At 42.5% G+C, this 19,899-nt stretch overlaps 1 protein-coding gene across 3 annotated transcripts in view; it reads left to right on the top strand.

Annotated features, from left to right (window-relative positions):
- FRMD3 (FERM domain containing 3) overlaps nucleotides 1-19,899 on the top strand; it is a 313,991-nt gene that overhangs the window by 120,911 nt on the left and 173,181 nt on the right. Inside the window, exon 1 of one of the 3 annotated variants that reach the window (XM_045043767.1) lies at nucleotides 291-517. The exons of the other annotated variants lie outside the window; for them this stretch is intronic. The gene's annotated coding sequence lies outside the window, so the exon portion shown is untranslated. Of the gene's footprint in view, nucleotides 1-290; nucleotides 518-19,899 lie in introns of those variants that run through there. 3 annotated transcript variants of the gene reach the window in all.

Here is a 19,899-nt window from a genome sequence, read left to right as displayed (position 1 = left end):
GCCAGCATCCCACTACACCAGTGGTTCTCAAGGTACGGTCCCATACTAGCAGTCTCAGCATCACCTGGTGCGGTAGGTAGACTAGTAGCCTCCCAAAGAGGTCTGCACCCTCATCTCTAGAACCTGTGAGTTTGTGAAATTACATGGCAATGGGGAATTAAAGTGGCACGTGATATTAGGTTGCCTCACAGCTGACTTCAAGATAAGGAGAGTATCTTGGATTATCCAGGTGGTTCCAGTGTAATCACCAGAGTCTTTAAATGTGGAGAAGGGAAGCAGAATAGTTAGTCTTAGAGCTGTGATATGTGTGAAAGACTTGCCCAGACATTGCTGGCTTTGAACGTGAAAGATGAAGCCCATGAGCCAAGGAATACAGGTGGCTTCTTGAAGCTGGAGGAAGCAAGAAAATGGATTCTCTCCTAGAGCCTCTAAAAAGGAATGCAGCCCTACAAAAACCTTGATCTTAGCCCAGTGAGATCCATTTTGGACTTACAATTCTGAATTCCAGAGCTATAAGGTAACAAACCTGTGTTGTTTTAAATTGCCATACCAAGTATGTGTAGGAACACATATACTTGGGAACTTAGAAGTGAAAATTCTAGGATACCCCCCACTCCAGACCTACTGTATCTGAAACTCTGGGGGTGGGGCCTGGGAATCTGTGTTCTAACAAGCTCTCCAAGCAACTCTGATGCACATTAAGTTTGAGAATATCTGTTTTTCCTTTGAGGGAATCCGTTTAATGGAGGCCACTCAAATGGACGAGCCAGCTGTAGGATGCGTGGAGCTCTTTACAGGAGGAAATGAGCTCCTTCCTTGAAACCTTGGCAAGAGAGGTTGTATTCAGGCTGCTATTTGTTTGTGTATTCTGTCTGTTGTGTATAATAGGAGCTTTGAAGCTTCTATCACTGTGATGTGCAGTGGCGAAAAATATAGATTCTATTGAGGTATAATTGACATATAACACTATAGTAGCTTGAGGGGTACAACATGATGACTTGATAATTGTATGTATTTTGAAATGATCACAATTCACTGCATCGGACTCTAAGCCATTCTTCCCACTTCATTCAAGCAGAAGAGTTTCCTTCTGTCTAAACCTGCTCTCTCTACCTGTGCTATTTGTCTAGTAATATCCCATTTGTCTAGTAACAACTTTGTCTAGTAATATCCCATTGCTCTGGTCTCTTTGATATGTGGTCTCTCCATCTCTGTTGGCTCTTGTCCCTCAGCCTGGTGAATATCCCGTCTTTTTTATCGTAAATATCCTACTCCTCTCCTCCAGTCTCTCCCCATTGTCCATCTATTGTGCTATTGGTCAATCTTTCCTTTTCTTGTCAAGCTTGTTGAAAGCATAGTCTTCACTTAACCCATTCATGTCTCAGATGTCTTCAGCCTACCTTCTGCCCAAGTCTCACTATAACTGCTCTAGGAAGAAATGGTCACCAGATGTCTTTAATTGCCAAATCTAATGCATGCATATGGGCCTTATTTTATCTCTTTGTTGTGCGGACACTATGACCCTTATTATAACTGTCTTCATGTTAATCTGCTGTGGTTTTCTGACTGTCTTGACTTCTTTGACTTCCTTTGCACATCCCTTAAATATTGGTGTTCTTCAGGGCATCCTACAGCACACTCTTAAAAATAAAGAAAAAAAATGTATGCACTTTCTTTGCAACACTTTATTCATTCCATGGCTTTAACTGGCTGACTTGCAAATCTGTGTCTCCATTCTAAACATCTTCTCTGAGCTTCACACATGTATACTTAAGTGTCTCCTAGGTATCTTTACTTGATTATCGGCAGGTGCTTTCAGCAAGTGGGTTCACAGTCAAACTCACTGTCACTGTCTCTAAACCTGCAAAATAAAAATGTAGGATCAGATGAGTAGTCTTCAGGCTATGGGTTGTGACCTGTTAGTCTGAGAAATAATTTAGAGAGTGGTGGTCAGCAGTAAAATAAACAAAGAATTGGTTGATCATCTGACTCTTGATTTTGGCTCATGCCATGATCCCAGGGTTGTGGGATTGAGCCCTGTGTTGGGCTCTGTGCTGAGTGTGGCGCCTGCTTAAGATTCTTTCTGTCTCTCTCTCCCTCTGCTCTTCTCCCCTGCTCATTTGCTTGCTCTCTCTCAAATTAAAACAACAACAACAAACACAAAGAAATCAGCAAGTAAGCAAACAAAAGATCTACATACAGATTAGTTTATATTACATTAGCTTACTTTAGGTAAGCTCCATGAGAGCAAGCAGGCTTTTTGTTTTTTTAAATCTGTTTTGTTTCCTGTTTTATTTCTAGCCTCTGGCTTGGCACATGTACCAACTCTATGTTTGTTGAAAGATGAATGTGTATTCAGTTGTGATGTAAAATGTATATTCTATTATGGGTTGTGGTTAAAAAAATTGAAAGCTATTGGACTGGATCATTTTTAATGTCCCTTTAAACTAAAAAATTATAAAATTATTGTATTTTTCTTTCAATGCTCAGTTGTTTGATTTTTCTTCTTTCTTTTTCATTCTTTTTCTCCCCCCAGTGGCCAAGGGCTATGCAGAACTCTTACTATTTTCACTTGTGTTCTAAACATTAGAGAGGTCCCAGGAGTAGGAGAAAGGATATTTGGTATCCCCAAAGGATGGTATTTGATGAATGTGATCAGGAAGCTCACCAAACTATGGGCTAGGTGAAATCGTGTGGTCAGATGTCTGTGTGTGTGTTCACTATTGAGCTGATTGGCTTAGAACGCTTACGATGTGAAACAAGATGGTAGACCAGCTGGCTGACCAGCTTTTCAAAGAGATAGTTTAGAGACATCCATTAATTTCCTTAATTAATCACAAGTGGACTTTTATTACAAAGGTAGTTAGAGTGGATGACAGATTTAGGCTGAGTGCTGCCAAAAGAGAATTCAAAGAAAGGGTGTCACATTCAGTTACTTGTTTACTGTACATTTAACCAACTAGTTGGCAGATGCTAAGTGAGACACTGAGGATACAAGCTGAACAAGGGAGACAAAATTCCTGCTCACCTGAACCTTCATTCTAGTGGAGGACAACAGGCATATACACTTATAAATATGCAAGATTATTTTGGGTTCAGAGGAACCTCCTGCATGGAGCAGCTTGGTTTTTGCTTTGCACAACAATATGTACAGGTTTAGAATAGGAAGCGTCTGAACAATGTCCCAGATCACCTTGCAGGCTGAAGCTTGTGAAACTGAAAAATGCCATCAGGATGCTTCTTGATGGCCACTTTAAATGCCTTTTAAGAAAATCAATGTAGACAACGTCTTAGATGCTGTGCTAATGGAAACTGTGGTTGAGAACTGAGTTAAAATAAGTGATAAAGAGAAGAGAATGGATTTGTTGGGGTGGGCTGGGCAGCTGAGCAAGTGTGTTGTGATGTAGGGGAGACAGGGAGAGGCTGGAAGGTTCCTTACAAGCTGTTCAAACTAAGAGGTACCTGTAGAAGAGAAGATTCCCTTTGTGTCTCTGTGGGATAATAATCTTCCCCAAGTGCCCAGATGCTAGCTCTGAAAGGAGATTGAGGAGAAGTTGTATCACTTACTCTTGAGGATGTTGAATTCACTTTTAGGCAGGAGTCAGCTCTATGTCCAATCAATAGAAACAAGATTATTCAAGACGTTATCTTGGTTGGTCATATAATGAGCCATATCCTTTTCCCCTCTTCCGTCTTCTCCTTCACAAATATAATGTTGCCAAAGAATCTCATTATTTTTTTTGTTCCAGGAGCATAGTTTTACTGGTTGTGGTATTTGTTCATTGTTTATTTCCTGCATATTTTAAAAGCGATTCCAGGCAGCTTATGATGGAGTGCCAGCTCTCTTCCATTTGTCCCTCCCAAGCCACTCTCTGACTCCTTGGCCCCAGAAGGCTGACCTGGTCAATGACGCTGATACAAGACCTACCTTGTCTTTTTTGGCTTCCAGTTGGGTTTGACCAATGGAGGCCCCAGATAAGAGGCCGCATGGATGAGAGAGTGAGGATTGGATATTTTTTCCCTAGCTCCTTCCAGGAAGTAAGATATGAGGTGACCTTGGCCTGGTTGTATTCCTGGATCCATGGTCACTACTTCTTCTGAGGCTGTTCTACATGACACTCTTCACTGGGTCCCAGTACCTGCTTCCTTCATCCCTTTGCACCTGTGTGTGTGTGTGTGTGTGTGTGTGTGTGTGTGTGTGTGTTGGAGGTAACAGTTTTGCTGCTCCTTACCTGGTTTTTACACTGTGTCTGGTGATGCCCTTCCATCCCACTCCTTGTCTTCTAATAAATTTCTTCGGGAAGCAAAACTTATTAAAATATTCTAAATTGGGCCATATGCTTGGGATTTTGGCAAATGTGAATATCAGAACGTAACAAAGAGATAACCATCATTAAACAAGTTGAAAGGCACAGGTACACAGAACTAGGAATGGAGATGGCCATAACTTTTGTATGCCTGTTCATGCATATTGGACAAATGGATATCTAGCTTCTTTTATGAAGCACCTATTCAAGTCTGTTGCCCTTTTACAATTGAGTTGTTTGTTTTTCTGTTTATCTGTAGGAGTGTCTTAAAAATACATTCTGGGGGCACCTGGGTGGCTCAGTCAGTTAAGTGTCTGACTTCAGCTTAGGTCATGATCTCATGGTTTGTGGGATTGAGCCACACGTTGGTCCCTGTGCTGACAGCTCAGAGCCTGGAGCCTGCTTTGGGTTCTGTGTCTGCGTCCCTCTCCCTCTGCGTCCCTCTCCCTCTGCGTCCCTCTCCCTCTGCGTCCCTCTCCCTCTGCGTCCCTCTCCCTCTGCGTCCCTCTCCCTCTGCGTCCCTCTCCCCCCTCTCCCCCTCCCCCCTCTCTCTCCGAATAAACAGTAAAAAAAAATACATTGTGAACACAAGTCTTGTGTCAGATATAAGTACTGCAAATATCTCTCCTCACCCTGTGGCTTGCCTCTTCATTATCTTACTGATATCCTTTGTCTAACAGACATTATTAATTCTAATGAAGTCCATTTTATCATTATTTTTATTATGTGGTTAGTGCTTCTAGTGTTTAAGAAATCTCTGCCTATTCCCAAGATCATGACAACAGTCTTCTATTTTCTTCTGGAAGCTTTATTGCTTTTCCTCTCACATTTATGTCTATTATCCATCTTAGATTGATTTTTTTAAAAAAATAGCTTTATTGAGGTATAACTTACATACCATTAAATTTACTCACTTTAAGAGTACTTTTTGGGGTTTTGTTTTGTTCTTAGTAAATTTACAGAGTTGTGCAATCATCTCCACCATCTAATTTTAGAACATTTACATCACCCAGGAAAGAAACCTCGTGCTCGTTTGCAGTCACTCCCCCTTCCCACGCCTAGCCCCAGGCAACTGCTAATCTATTTTTTTGTCTCTATAGATTTGCCTTTTAGGGGTGTGTGTGTGTATGCGTGTGTATGCGTGTGTATGCGTGTGTATGCGTGTGTATGCGTGTGTATGCGTGTGTATGCGTGTGTATGCGTGTGTATGCGTGTGTATGTGTGATGTGTAGCTCTTAAGCACAAACCTCAACGCCAAGCTTTCTGAAAGCTCAGGGAATCCTAATCCTAGTGCTTTGCAAGGTCCTCTTGGCTGGTCCCTGCTAGGATTACATTTCTATCATTTCAGGAAGACTTATTTGTAGCCTCTTATAAAAGGAACTGAGTAATGGACACTCCCTTTGCCTGCCTTCTGTCAGGGGATCTAGAAATCTTGAATAGTTATTTCTTTTCCCATTCTCTAAGAGTCCAAGAGTGACCTCTCACCCAGATGTGAGTAGTGAAGGCACTTCTGAGAGAAGCTACCATAATGTTTATGCCTGTGGATTTTTGATGCTCTGAATGAATGCACTGGGAGGACCTAAGGAAGCTAGAGAATGGGCAGGAAGTATGGTTCTGGTAAATTCCACATGTCAGAAGTAGGCTTCTGGCCAGGGCAGATCCTAGTCATTTGTACAGTTGGAGTCTGATGGGTGAGTGCCCAAAGGGCTAAAAAGTTATTCTTCCTTCTTTTTTAAAAAAGTTTATTTTATTTATTTTTGAGAGAGAGAGAGAAGGGCAGGGGCAGAGGGAGAGGAAGAGAGAGAATCCTAAGCAGGCTCCACACTGTTAGTGCAGAGCCCAATGTGGGGCTTGAACCCATGAACCGTGAGATCATGACCTGAGCCAAAATCAAGAGTCTGACACCTAACCAATTGAGCCACCCATCCTTCTTTAAAATATTTTTTCTTAGTTCTATTCAAGTATGATTAACCAAACTGCATGTATTTAAAGTGCACACTATGATGTTTTGATACACCTATATAGTGTTAACACATCCATCACTTCACTATTCATCCATAGTTATATGTGTGTGTGTGTGTGTGTGTGTGTGTGTGAGTGTGTATGAGAAAGGAACACTTACGATCTACTCTCAGCAAATTTCTAGTATACAACACAGTATTAACTATAGTCCCTGTGCTGTATATTAGGTCTCCAAAACTTATTCATCTTGTAACTAAAAGTTTCTACCCTTCGACCTACATCTCCCCATTTTCCCCAGCCCCTGACAACCAGCATTCTGCTCTTCGTTTCTGTGAGTTCAACTTTTAGATGTATTGTTTATTAAAGTAGGATCTATGTGCTGCATCTAGCCACTAGGCATGCAGGTGGGAAGTAATGTAGAATCATGAGTTTCTGTGGAATAGTTTGGTCTGAAACTGCTTGCTTCTCACCTAAGATATTGAATGAAGAGACATGGGTTTGGGACTCCCAGCCCATCCCTCCTATAGCCTCTCCACTCACCCAACAAAGAGGCAGCCTGGATTTACAAAGGGATATGTGGCGTGGTAATGGTCTGTACTTTTGAGGACTTCCCCCCCCCCGCCCCTCGCTGAGAGATTGGCAGATGATACTCGAAATCATTGTTGGCTTGAGTTGGGAGTTGCATCGTAGGTGGGTTGGAGCCTACCCTCTCCTTGGTCCTACAGGACCTGGCCACCTTCACCTCTCTGACCTCATCTACTTCTGTCTCCTTTGTTCACTCTGCTCCAGATTCATCTCTGCTTCCCAGTGTTTCTCTGACCCATCCTGACACTCCAGCCTTAGCACCGTTGCCCTGTTTAGTCTCCCTGCCCGGGATGCATTTCCCTTACTCATCTCCTGATGCCTTCACGTCCTTCAAGTCTTCGCTTAAATGTCCTCAAATCAAGGAGGCCTACTCTGACCATCTTTAAAAAAATTTTTTTAAGTGTTTATTTATTTTTGAGAGAGCGAGCATGAGTAGGGGAGGGGCACAGAGAGAGGGAGATACAGAATCCAAAGCAGACTCTGAGCTGCCAGCACAGAGCCCGACACGGGGCTCGAGCCTGCAGACCGCGAGATCATGACCTGAGCCGAAGTCAGATGCTTAACCGACTGAGCCGCCCAGGCGTCCCCCTACTCTGACCATATTCTTTAAAACTACAGCTGCCGCTTCTACTCCCACATTGCCCTGCTGAGAAACTTCTGGACACATGTAAAGAGACAGCGTGATGGAGTGGAAGAAGCCTAGACTTGGGAACTAAATCAAACTGGAGCTTAAGATTTAGCCACTTGATATTAGGGTGGGGGGGGCTTCTAAGTATTTCTCTGGGTCTCTGTGTCTTCAAACATTAAAACGAGGTGACCCCACAGTGTTGTCGCTAGATGGGAGCACCCAGCCCAGGGCTTGCACAGAGCAGGTCTCAGTAATAGGTCTTCCTGGCCTTTCTCTCAAGCCACTTCCTCCCTTCCTCAGTAGGGGCTGACTGACACAGGAAGAGATTTCAGGAAGTCTGTTCCAGAAGAGGATTAATGCGTTTTCACAGGGTAAACATACTCACGTTGAAAAGTCAAATCTCTAATATATTACACTGAAATTGCTCTGGTTAGCCTCATCTTACCTACTCCAAAATGACTTTGTTAAAAGAGGAAATGGCCTGAAGCCTGAGGCCCAGATGGGAATTGACTGTTTTAATAAACCAGGCCTCTAACAGGCAGGTGATGTCACAGCCCTAGAGGAAGGTGAGAAGGGGAGGATTTTTCACTCTTGCCCCAAATCTTCTGAGGCATCCCAGCAAGGAGCTGGGTCATTAAGAATCATGTTCCCAAACCCCGGGAGGGTCAGCAAAAGGTACCTTTTGCGTCAGGGGCACAGGGATATGTGATTCCAGTTACTAAGCAACTTGCCCTTCTGGGCTGGCCTGGCCTCATTATTCTGGCCTGTGGTGGAGGGGAGAGGGGAGCAAATCTGTTAGAGAATTTAGGGTTTGCTGCTACTTCCATTTGTGAGAGAGAAGATACTGGTCAAAAATCAGTAAGACACAGGGCTGATGTGTCCGTTCTGTGAAGAACAAGACGAAGAGGGGTCCCGACTTCGAGAAGAGGCTGTCGGGCAGACACCCATCCCTTAATTTTCCCTGATCACTTTTATGCTTAGGCCAGTGAATACTCAGGAAAAGAGAGAGAGAGACTGGAGACTCTTCAATGAAGAGCTCATTGAAAAAGAAGTGTTCTCAAAGTATGCACACTGCTTGACGACCTGTGACTTGGTGGAAAAGAACAGAAGCTTTAGAGAGGCACCGAAGAGCATTTGTCTTCAGTCCAGCTCGTACTTGGTAGAGCCTCAGTTTTCCCATCTGTAAAGTGGGGATGAAAGCAGTGCTGCCTGGGGAAGTGATTGGGAGGATTTGATAAGTTATATGTGCAAGTGGCTTCGCACAGTGCTACTAAAAGTGTGTGCTCTTGAGAAATTTGGATGTTTTGCCACTGTATGCAAGAGCATGTTATGGCTGATTTTCTCTGAGGAGTCTCACATTCTCTTACAAAAGTTCTCCTCCATCTTTTTCTGAACCAACATGGGAAGAAACAGATAGAGGTTTACTGGTGGAGAGAGTTCTTTCCCCCCCAGAGGAGGGCAGGAGTTGGGTGACAAGGCAGAGAGCCACAGTCAGAGAGTAGGAACTTAATGAGTGGGTGTCCAACCGGCTGAAATACTAGAAAGGAAGGTGATAACTCACTCAGCAAGAGAGGGGCAGCCGATCTCCTTCTCAAACTAGTAACTTGTAAAATCAGGGGCAGGCATGCAGTTCCACATGTCAGCCTCCCATTCTGGGTTGGCTGGTGTGTGCAATGTACCCTCTGCTGTCTTCTTTGTGGCCTCTGGGCTCAGCTTCCCATCTTGATGGGGGCCGCTTTCTGGGATCCTGGCAAAGAGGGAGTCAACCTTCGTGCCAGCAGACTCACAGCCTTTGTGCTCCCATGTGTGCTGCTGACCCACACGGAACTGAGTGTTTTGGGGGAACAGAGTGGAGCGTGTAATTCATTGCAGCATTCTCAGAGCTGTCTAGGGAGACTTTCAGGAAAATGGATCAGGCATTCTGTTGGTTCTGAGTCTGCCTCTTCCTTCTCTCCCCTTTCCCATAAAGGGATGAAAAATCCATCTCCAAACAGAGCTCTGGATTAGTCTGTCCTCTGTCTTCTCGGCATTTGAATGGTTGATCTTTGAATTCAGGTGCTGCTATGTGGATTGTGCCTGAGGATGCCAGTGGGTAGTTTAACTCTGCTCGGGTGATTGTGATGAAGGGAGATAACCAGAGGGCTCAGTTGAGCAGAGAGGCATTCTGTCTCTCCAAAGAGTCAAGTTGGGAGAAATAAAATTTGAGGTCTAGTTCCAGATGTCATGACAAGGAATGTCAGTCCCCAAACTCAAGCTGGAAGAGAGTTGGCAACTCTATTTTCCATCAAGCAACCTAATTTTGATGCCAATCTTCCAAACTGCCAGAGTGGTTGGGAGTTCCTCCGTAGTCTTTCCTGACCTTTCCCTGACTTGGGGAAGCATGTTCATCACTGGCTATAATGTCCTTATCAGCCTGTCCCTTGGACTTGGTAGGTATTCTTGGGACATGACAAGCTGGTGAGGTCAGAAAGCCCAATGCTTGTGGTTGTGTTTCTTTATTTTCGAAAAAAAAATTTTTTTTTTAATGTTTACTTATTTTTGACACGGGGGCGGTGGAGAGAGAGAGAGAGAGACAGAGAGAGAGAGAGAGAGAGAGAGAGAGAATGAAAAAGCAGGGGAGGGGTAGCAGAGAGAGAGGGAGATCCAGAATCCAAAACAGGCTCCAGGCTCTGAGCCGTCAGCACAGAGCCCGATGCAGGGCTCAAACTCACGAACCGTGAGATCATGACCCGAGCCGAAGTCGGGTGCTCAACCGACTGAGGTGCCCCATGGTTGTGTTTCTCTAGACCCACCACACCTTTCCTTCCTAATGGCTTTCTGCCAACACAGACCATGTCCAGGGAGCAAGCCCAGGTCCATAGAGTATTTCCCCTCCTTTTTTAATCTAGAAAAAGTCTCTTTTTTTTCCCCCTGTGATTGATTGAAGATAGACCTAAATTCTTTGCTATTTCTCCCATTGAGAGGGAAAGTCTAATTGCCGCTCCCTTGAGTCTAGGCTGGCCTTAAGGACTCACTTGTAACCAACGGGATATAGCAAAAGTGACGTTGCATGAAAGGCAACGTCTGCCTGGGTCCTTTGGGAAAGCTTATCCTGGGGGAAGCAAGCTACCAATTAAGAAGTCTGGCCTCCTTGAGACTGTCATGCTGTGAGGAAGCCCAAGCCAGACACGTGGAGAGGCTGCATGGAAGAAAGAGAAAGAGGAGATGGGGAGAGGGAATGGGGTAGAGCGAGAGAGGGATGGCAGGGCACAGAGGGAGAGAGGTAGAAAGGGACTCCATTGGTTCTATCTATTCCAACCAGCCCAGGCACCAGGCCTGTGAGGGAAGAAATGTTCAGATACTTGCAGCCACAGCCACCATCTGACTGCAACAACATAAGGGACCCTGGCAAGATCCATCCAACTGAGCTCAGTCCATACTCAGAACCATGAGAAATAATATTAAAATCATTGTTTTAAGCCCCCATTGTATAGGTAGAATGGTTTGTTACACAGCAACAGCTATGAACACTCCTCCTACTCTGTTTGGTTCAGTGGGTTTAAAGACTTGAAAGCAGACTCCAGGAGGTCCTGTCAACTGTTCATTTTCACTCTGTCACATGCATCCCCTGAGGTTAGGGATTACAGAGCCTGCTACCCCTTCAATGGGGGAAGAAGTCTGGGTAAGGGCAGGAAAAGTAGGGATTCAAAAATTCCCTAAACTAGTATCTCCCAACTTTCACTAATGCCCACTTAAGTTTTGACTCCTATTAGAATGTCATTCTATTGTTGCTAACTTGGCTATTTTCAGAACTGTTTTGACTTTGTGAAGTTGGTAGGTAAAAAAAACAGTTCACTATGGCTTACTGTTTTGAGCCATTTACTCTATATGAATTACTCGGTGAGGCCCAATGAAGAATTTGAAGACGAATAAGTTAACTTAAGAAAAGCTTGAGAAAAGTGATAAGTGTAAGGCGGGCATAGTCCTACATGACAACGCTGAGGACCAGGCAGCATTCCACCAGTTTCCAGAGGAGGATCCAGGTGTCCCTGAGGGTGTGGGCAGTCCGTGAGGGCTGTAACGTGGGGGTGGGTTCTGCAGCAAATTCTCGGGCAGGGGCAGGGGAAACACACCAATAACAGGATTTTGGTAGGTAGAATGGAGGGCTTCATGTTCATGCAGAGGAATGGCATGAGTAGATCCTTGGTAGTAGGGCATTTTGCAGAGTATTTAAGTGATAAAATGAACTGGAGGAAAATGTGGAAAATAAACAACAAAAACACGCAACTGCTTGTACAGCAGATACATAATGTTTTTGGATTCACCTGTTCTTTTTGATGAAGTAAGTCCTTACTGACATTGGCTAACATCTACTGACCGCTACATGAGTACCCTTTGACGTCCCGTCCATACACAGTTCAGTGCCCAAGAAAGTAACTTTCCGAGTTGTGGTTTATAACTTGGAGGAACAACGCTCATGGGTCGAGAGATATCTTCTGATCTGGGAAGGTTCTCCCCAGGACCTTTCCTTGACTTGTAGGAGTAAACCTATCTCCTCTTCCTGTCTGGATCTTTGTAGTTAACCAACAGTTGTACCCTGTGGGGGCTTTCCTCCCTTCCAAGGGGCCTAGGTAGAATCTCTGGGAGTACCTATCATCCTTGTTTCCACAAAGCATTTGTATATAAACTCTGCAGTGGAACATTGAACCCAGAATAAAGCTTCCAGACTGGTCTTCCAAGACCCTTCAGCTCCTCATGAAAAAGTCCTTGGCTCTACTGGCTTCTGATTGTTTTGTCTTTCTCATCTTCCAACTTTTGGATACGTAGGTGGTGAGGAAAGATTAGGAGGCTCCTCACAGAGATAGGAGCTGACAGGTGTCAGGTGGAGGGAGGTGGAGGGAAGCAGGGAAAGTGAGTGTTCAGTGACTAGAGGCAGAAGAAGCAGAGAAGGACTATGTTCCGTGCTCAAGGAAGGCTAATACTGCATGCAGTTCCTAAGCTTTCTGTTCATCTATTTTTCTGATTCCTAACACTTGCTGCCTTGCATAAGTGTTGCAGCCAACTTCTGTGTGTGCGTTTTGTGTGTGTAGTGGGGATATGGAATGGAATGTGGTAGAATTGCTGCAAGAGATAAGAAATTGGCTATGTAAAATGAAACATAAGTTACCATCTGATTTAATCTGTGACTGAGCAAAATTGGCAGAATTTTCATCAGGACTGTAATTAAGAGCCTATCTTGCAGCCCTGTCCCACTTTCAGCATACTTGCCAAGCTAAACCCCTCGGTCAGCTCTGGTCCCGCCCTCATCGCAGGTGTCGGCTTGGAGGGGTGATGGACACTTTCCACATCACCTCTTCTTATCCCAGAGCTGCCTCTTCTTCATCTCACCCCCCACCCCCAATTGTGTGGGTGCAAATGAATCCCCCTGAGTGCTAGCAAAGGAGGAGCCGCCCTCTGGGATGAGGAGTGTGGAAACCCAGAAATGCCTGTGCGAGGGTCTGGGATGGACCCTCATCATCTGCGCCAGCCCACTGTAGCACACCTGGGTACCCAGAAGCCCAGGAAGATTGCTAACCAGCCCACGGCCATTGGTTGGTAGAGGCAGGGAACTCTAAGCCTGAACCAGACTTCAAAGTCACAAGCATCTTCATTCTACCCAGCCTCTTGCTTCTTCCCTTCTGGATGAAAAGGAGCTGGGACTTCTGGAAAATAATGATAACTAGGATTCTGGTTTGTGAGTCTTTTTTTAAAATTATTATTGTTTTTCAACGTTTATTTATTCTTGAGACAGACAGAGGATGAATGGGGGAGGGTCAGAGAGAGGGAGACACAGAACCTGAAACAGGTTCCAGGCTCTAAGCTGTCAGCACAGAGCCCGACGCGGGGCTCGAACTCAGACCACGAGATCATGACCTGAGCCGAGCTGATGTTGGCCACTTAACCGACTGAGCCACCCAGGGGCCCCACTGGTTTGCGAGTCTTAAGGTTACTTCTAGCCAGTGGCCTGTGGGAGGGTAGCCTGTATGTTCTCCTCAGAGGAAACCAGAGATTAAACCTTAGTGATAAAAAGTGATTAGAAAGAAATCCATTGCCTAATAATCAACTTAAGGGTTGTTATTTGTAAAACAAAAAAACAGAAAACAAAAAAACTGGAAAAAGGAAATAGGCACAAAGAAAAACTAAAAATAACTCCTTTCCTACAGATATCACCATCAACATTTAGCCTTTAAGTCTCTCTCCTTTGTGTCTGTATGTTTATGTAAATCTGTATATAAATATGTACACATATGTAAAAATAGGAATTTTATCAAAATCCTTGCTTTCCTCCCTCACCCCCCATTTTAATGTCATATCTTGAATATCTTAACATGCCTTCTTAAGAGTGAATCCCTAAAGGGGTTCTCACTTGATGCTCCATCTTGAGCATTTCAGTGCATTCTTATGTGTTGATAATGGTGCCATCAGGCTCTGTGTTGTGCATTGCTAAACAATCGACCAGAATATTCTTTGAGTATAAAGTGCTGGTAGATTGCAACTGATATTTTCCTTCCCTCAGGAAGCCCCTATCTGCTGCTGAGAGTGTACAAATAAAGCGACGGGGGGGGGGGGGGTGCAGAGGAGAGTTAAAGATGAATGCTGGTTTGTAATAGATGACAATGGCTGTTAAAATTTACATCAATTATTTTCTATATTTTTAGTTTCATAAAAAGTGAAGCACCCTTGACTTGGGTTGCTGTATAGTCAGAAGGGATGTAAATATAACTGAGATGTTTTTCTTCCTTTGTGACTTGAAGAAATGGGGAGTGTGATAGTTGGGGAACCCAGCTTATGCCTTCCAGTCTGTAAATATTTGTAATAAATTGTTCTGGTGTGTGTGTGTGTGTGTGTGTGTGTGTGTGTGTGTGTGTGAGTGTGAGTGTGCATGCGTGCGTGTGCGTGCACATGCAGGAATTCCCCCAGCACACAGAGGGTTGTTTTAGGGGCTATGTGGGCTACAGGCCAGCTAATGGTCTTACTGTTGATGGAAGAATCTTTGAAAATGCCACTATTGAAATGAGACATCAGGCGTTCACAAAGTGGAAATTATGGAACCATGCTGGGTTGCTCTTTTGCCAGAATAAGGCATAGAGTTTCAGAGGGAAAAAATGCAGCTTGGAAGAATTAGGAATGGAGGTGGGTGGAGATCATACATTTCTAGGAGGTCATCCACCCAAATAAGGTTGGTGCTAGGGTTGTCAGAAGGGGTGAAGGGCATAATCTCTGTGCAGCTCTTAGCAGGAGCCCTCCTTTATAGTTGGCACTCAGTAATTTGTAGCTGTTAGGCCTGTTACGGTTGCAATCTTTACTACTTATCACAGTTAATTATAGTTTCCTGTGGGGTGGCCATGTCCAGACATGTGAATGGCAGCATAGTGAAGACTGTTGCCCTGTGGGAATGTCCTCTTTCCCTGTCTGGCCTTATCAACTTTATCAGAATGTTTCTTGGGCAAACATGACCAGCTAGGACAGTGATATGTTGTGGGCCATTGCACGGTGCCCTTCAAAACCACATTACCTCTGTAGTTCTAAGAGCGCATGAGTGTTCAAGCCCTCCTTCTGCCTTGGCCTTCCCTGTTTCTCCTTCCTCCTCTTTCCTGGAGAAGAAAGAGGATTTCTTGCTGCAAATAAGTCTACTAACCTACATGTTACTAGGGAAGAGGTAGTGGGTAGGAGATAAAAGATAGTCTCGCGGGTTTGGGGAGGGACTTTTGGGGTAAGAGTTTTCACAGAACCTGGAGAGTATAAGAAAATATGAGGAGGCTGAAGGGGGTTAGGGAAATGTTGTGTGTTCAACCTTAGGTGCTCTGAAATGTTCCTCAAAAACTAATAATGAAGACTTGAATTGCTTGTAACTATTTTTGCTATTGACCTGCTTGTCTTTAAATGTGTCTGAGCTGTGTGGACTCCCTTAGATATATTGGGGCTATGTGTATATGATATTCTCTTAAGTTCATCTCCTGCCCTTGTTTAGTTTTCTTTTCTAAAGTTCTTGAAGGAGTTCTACATTTAATTGGACCCAAGGTTTTTCTGTTTGTTTTAAAACTGTTAAGCTCGGTGTAGACATCTGTGTGTAATTTCAAGAGAAATTATATCTTATTAAGCTCTTGGATGCATTAAAAATTTCATAAATAAAAATGATCTCTTTGTTCTCCCTGTATATGAATGGAAGCTCCTAATTGATGATTGCCATATTTTTCCTGGAGCTCTGTATTCTCAATTTTTAAAAATGATATGATCAGGCGATTCCACCTAGATCATGGACTCCAAACCCACTGAATTGTTGTAATAGAGATGCCCAAGGTAAATGTGTGAGGATTATAAAATGGTATTGCTTTAGGTAAGTATTTAAAAAAGTACTCTGGAGAAAGGAGTAAATCTGGCATATTATACTAATTAAGCCAAGTGTTGGACCAGCCCTAGTATGATAGGTATAGGAATCTTCACCAACATTCTTTCTCTCATCCTTATAAGCATATGGTGGAATTTCATTTCCTTATCCTCTTTAAAGTCAGAAAAGATTTTTAACTTGCTTTGGATAATGAGCTGAAGTGACATATGTTTAAAAGCCAGTGTGGGATTTACCACATTCCCTTCCCACTGCTGTGGTGATGGTTGAAGCTGCTGTCAAGAGGAAGCTTCATTCTGAATCCTTAAGCTATGATGAGAAAAGCTCTTCTCTGCCAATCAGCTCTGGCTGTGTGTTATAGGTGAGAAATAAACCTATATGCTGTTAACCCACAGATAATTTGGGATTCTTTGTTACTACAGCTTAACCTAGCCTATCCTGATTGATACATCTTGACTCCAACTTTTGATTTTTTAACTTCAGTTTCAGCACTGATTTGTGGACTTGGGTTTGTTGAAATTCCTGCTGCTCTCTGGACTTCAGTTTTCTCATCTCTGTAATGAGTGGTTTGGATCAGATTCTTTCCACAGTACCTTCCAACTCCAACATTCTGTGGTTCTGAGAAAGTTAGTGCTATTCCCTAACTGTTAATATTTTTAGTCCTCTCTCTCTGGACTCTGAGAGCCTGGAGTTCAAACTTGAATTTTGCCATTTGCTTGCTGTGTGACTTTGGGCAAGTTGCTCAACCATTCTAAGCTTTATATGCCTCTCTTAGAAAATGGAAAAGCCACTAGCTCCTAGTGCTCATGTGGATTAAATCAGATGAATAGTTGAAGTAATTAAAAAAAAAACATAGCTCACAGTGCCAGGCACTAAGGAGAGTTTGAGCAGATGCCTACTGATTCCAATCTGAGAAGAGGAGGTGATGCCAGCCTCTTCTGTCCCCTGATGTAGCTCAGGGAGACCATAGGGCCCAGCAGGCTTGGGCTGTCTGTTTCACAGTGCTTGTTAGAGAAATGAATGTTGCAGATCACAGGCTAAAATAATGGGAAAAGGCAGATATTAAATTAAGATGTACTTAAATTTTGGAAGTATTGATTAAAGTAGACAGTTTGCTTATGAAAGTACTGTGCTTAGAATCTTATCTCCACTACTGGAGTGAGGAATCACTTAAATGTATTTTTTCCCTTTGGAACATTAAATAATGAAAGAAAATTTTTGTGTCCACTTTCATTTCGGATAATTACAACATTATTTTCCTGAATTTATTTTCTTGGTCCATCTCCTGAGTTGCATTTCTTCTGTTCATATCCTCTCAGTTCCTCTGTTGGTTTCTTTCTTTTTCTTCCTTACTTTTAAATTAATGTGTTCGAATATTTTAGGTTTAGAGAAAAACTGAGCAGAAAGTATGGAGTTCCCATCTACTCCCTTTCTGTCCACCCCACTCTCCCATGTTATGTACATCTAGCATTAGCATGGGTACATTTATTACAATTGATGAACCAATATTGATACATTATTATTAACTGAATTCATAGTTGATATTAGGGTTTCACTTTATGTTGTATAGTTTTGACAAATGTATCACATATTCACCATTAAACCATCACACAGATAGCTTCACTGCCTGTAAAAATCCTTTGTGCTTTACTTATTCTTCTCTCCCCTCCCCCATCACCTCAGCAACCATTGATCTTTTTTTTCTTACTATGTCTGTAGTATTGCCTTTTTTAGAATGCCATATGTATGTGTACAGTATGTAGACTTTTCACACTAGCTTCTTTCACTTAGCAATATGTATTTAAATATTCTTTATTTCCTTTCATAGCTTGATAGCTAATTTCTTTTTATCTCTGAAAAATATTCGATGTAGGGATGTACCACTTTGTTTAGCCATTCACCTGTTGAAGGACATCTTGGTTACTTACAACTTTGGCAATTATGAATAGAACTGCTATGAACATTTGTGTGCAGGTGTCTGTGTGGGCGTAAGTTTTTGACTCATTTGGGTATAAATACCTAGGGGCACAGTTACTGGATTGAGCCTGTGCTTAGTTTGGCAAGACACTGTCAAACTCTCTTCCAAAGTGGCTGTTCCAGCAGCAAATGAGAGTTACTGTTGCTTCACATGCTTGTCAGCATTTGGTGTTGTCAGGGTTTTGGATTTTAGCCATTCAATAGGTATGTGGTGGTATCTCATTGTTTTAATGTACAATTCCCTAATGACCTATGATGTGGAGCATCTTTTCATATGATTATCTGCTACCTATGTATCTTTGGTCTGTTAAAATTGTCCACTTTTAAAGTAGGCTGTTTGTGTCTTCTTGTCAAGTCTTAAGAGTTCTTTATATGTTTTGGATACAAGTCCTTTGTTAAATGTGTATTTTGCGACTACTTTCTCCAAGTCTATGGCTTATCTTTTCATTCTCTTAAAAGTTTCTTTTGCGGAGCAGAGATTTTAAATTCTAATGAAGTCTAACTTCCCGTTTTTGTTTTTGTTTTTGTTTTTTCCCTTCATGGTTTGGGGTTGTATCCAAAAAGTCCTCACCAAGTTCAGGTCGTGTAGGTTTTGTCCTGAGATATCTTCTAGAAGTATAGTTTTGTGTTTTACATTTAGGTCTCTGACCCATTTTGAGTTAATTTTTGTAAAGGGTGTAATGTCTGTGTCTATATTCTTTTTCTTTCTTTTTTTTGCTTTTGGCCTGTGGATATCCAGTTGTTGGAGCACCATTTGTTGAAAATAAGACCATTTTTTTTCCCATTGCAGTGCTTTTGGTTTTTTGTCAGAGGTCCATTGACTATATTTGTGTAGGTCTATTTTGGGGCTCTTTATTCTGTTCTGTTGCTCTATTTGTATGTTCTCTGGCCAGTATCACACTGTCTTAATCACTGTAACTTTATAGTAAGTCTTGCAGTTGAGTAGTGTCAGTCTTCTGACTTTGTTCTTTATCAACAGTGTGTTGGCTATTCTGAAGTTTTTCCTTTCTATATAAACATTAGAATAAGAGTACTTATATAAATTGCTGAGATTTTGATTGGGCTTGTATTAAAACTGTAGATATAGTTGGGAAAAGCTGACATCTTAACAACATTGAGTCTTTCTATCCATGAACATGGTATATCTCTCTATTTAGTCTTTATTTCATTCATCAGAATTTTGTAGTTTTTCTCACCTAGATTTTGTACTTATTTGCTATTTGTACATAAGTGTTTCTTTTTTTTGGTGCTAATATAAATGGTATTTTGTTTATTAATTTCAACTCCCAATTGTTCTTGCTGATATATGGGAAAAGTATTCACTTTTGTATGTTAGCTTTGTATCCTGCAGCCTTGCTGTAATCACTTATTAGTTCTAGGAAATTTGTTGTTGATTCCTTTAGGTTTTCTACATAGACAATCATGTAATCTTCAAATAAAGAAAATTTTATTTCTTCCCTCCCAATCTGTTTCTCTCCATTAAGTACAATGTTAAGGTTTTATAGACGTTCTTTATCAAGTTGAGAAAGTTGTTTATTTTTAACTATTTGAAAATTTGGGTATAACAAAATTAAGCATACCTGGGTTTAAATACTGACTATGCTACTTTCTTGCTATGTTGACCTTGGGTGAGTTAATTAGACTCTCTGAGCCTTGGTTTCTACACCATGAGGGAAAAAAAGACACTATGTTGAAATTACAGAAAGGATTGGAGTTGGAAAACTTTAAAATTATTTTGCAGTGAGTGCCTTCAGCAATTGGGTCTGTCAGTGGCACTAAGCCCCAAAATGGGGGGGGAGGGAAGGTGGGGGAGGAAAAATATTTGGAGCACTAAGAAGTGGCAGAAATTCCTAAGAGCTGAAACGTCAAATATGAGTCCTTAAGCATTGGGATGGATCTGTGTGTCAGTCAGAAGAGAAAGGACCCTATGAGTGCAGACATACAGCCCATCCTTTAGAATGAAAGCTGTGGAACACAGGGAAGGTAACAGTGGCAAAAAGAACCCTGAAGAAAACATTATCAAGTCCAAGGCACCCTGCCCGCTTAGACTTCTATGACACTCTTTCGGAAGACAC

The sequence above is a fragment of the Felis catus genome, chromosome D4 (assembly GCF_018350175.1).
Source record: "Felis catus isolate Fca126 chromosome D4, F.catus_Fca126_mat1.0, whole genome shotgun sequence".
NCBI classification, from domain to species: Eukaryota; Metazoa; Chordata; class Mammalia; order Carnivora; family Felidae; genus Felis; species Felis catus.
Note: the sequence above shows the minus strand (reverse complement) of the source record. Positions and strands in the feature narration are given on the sequence as shown.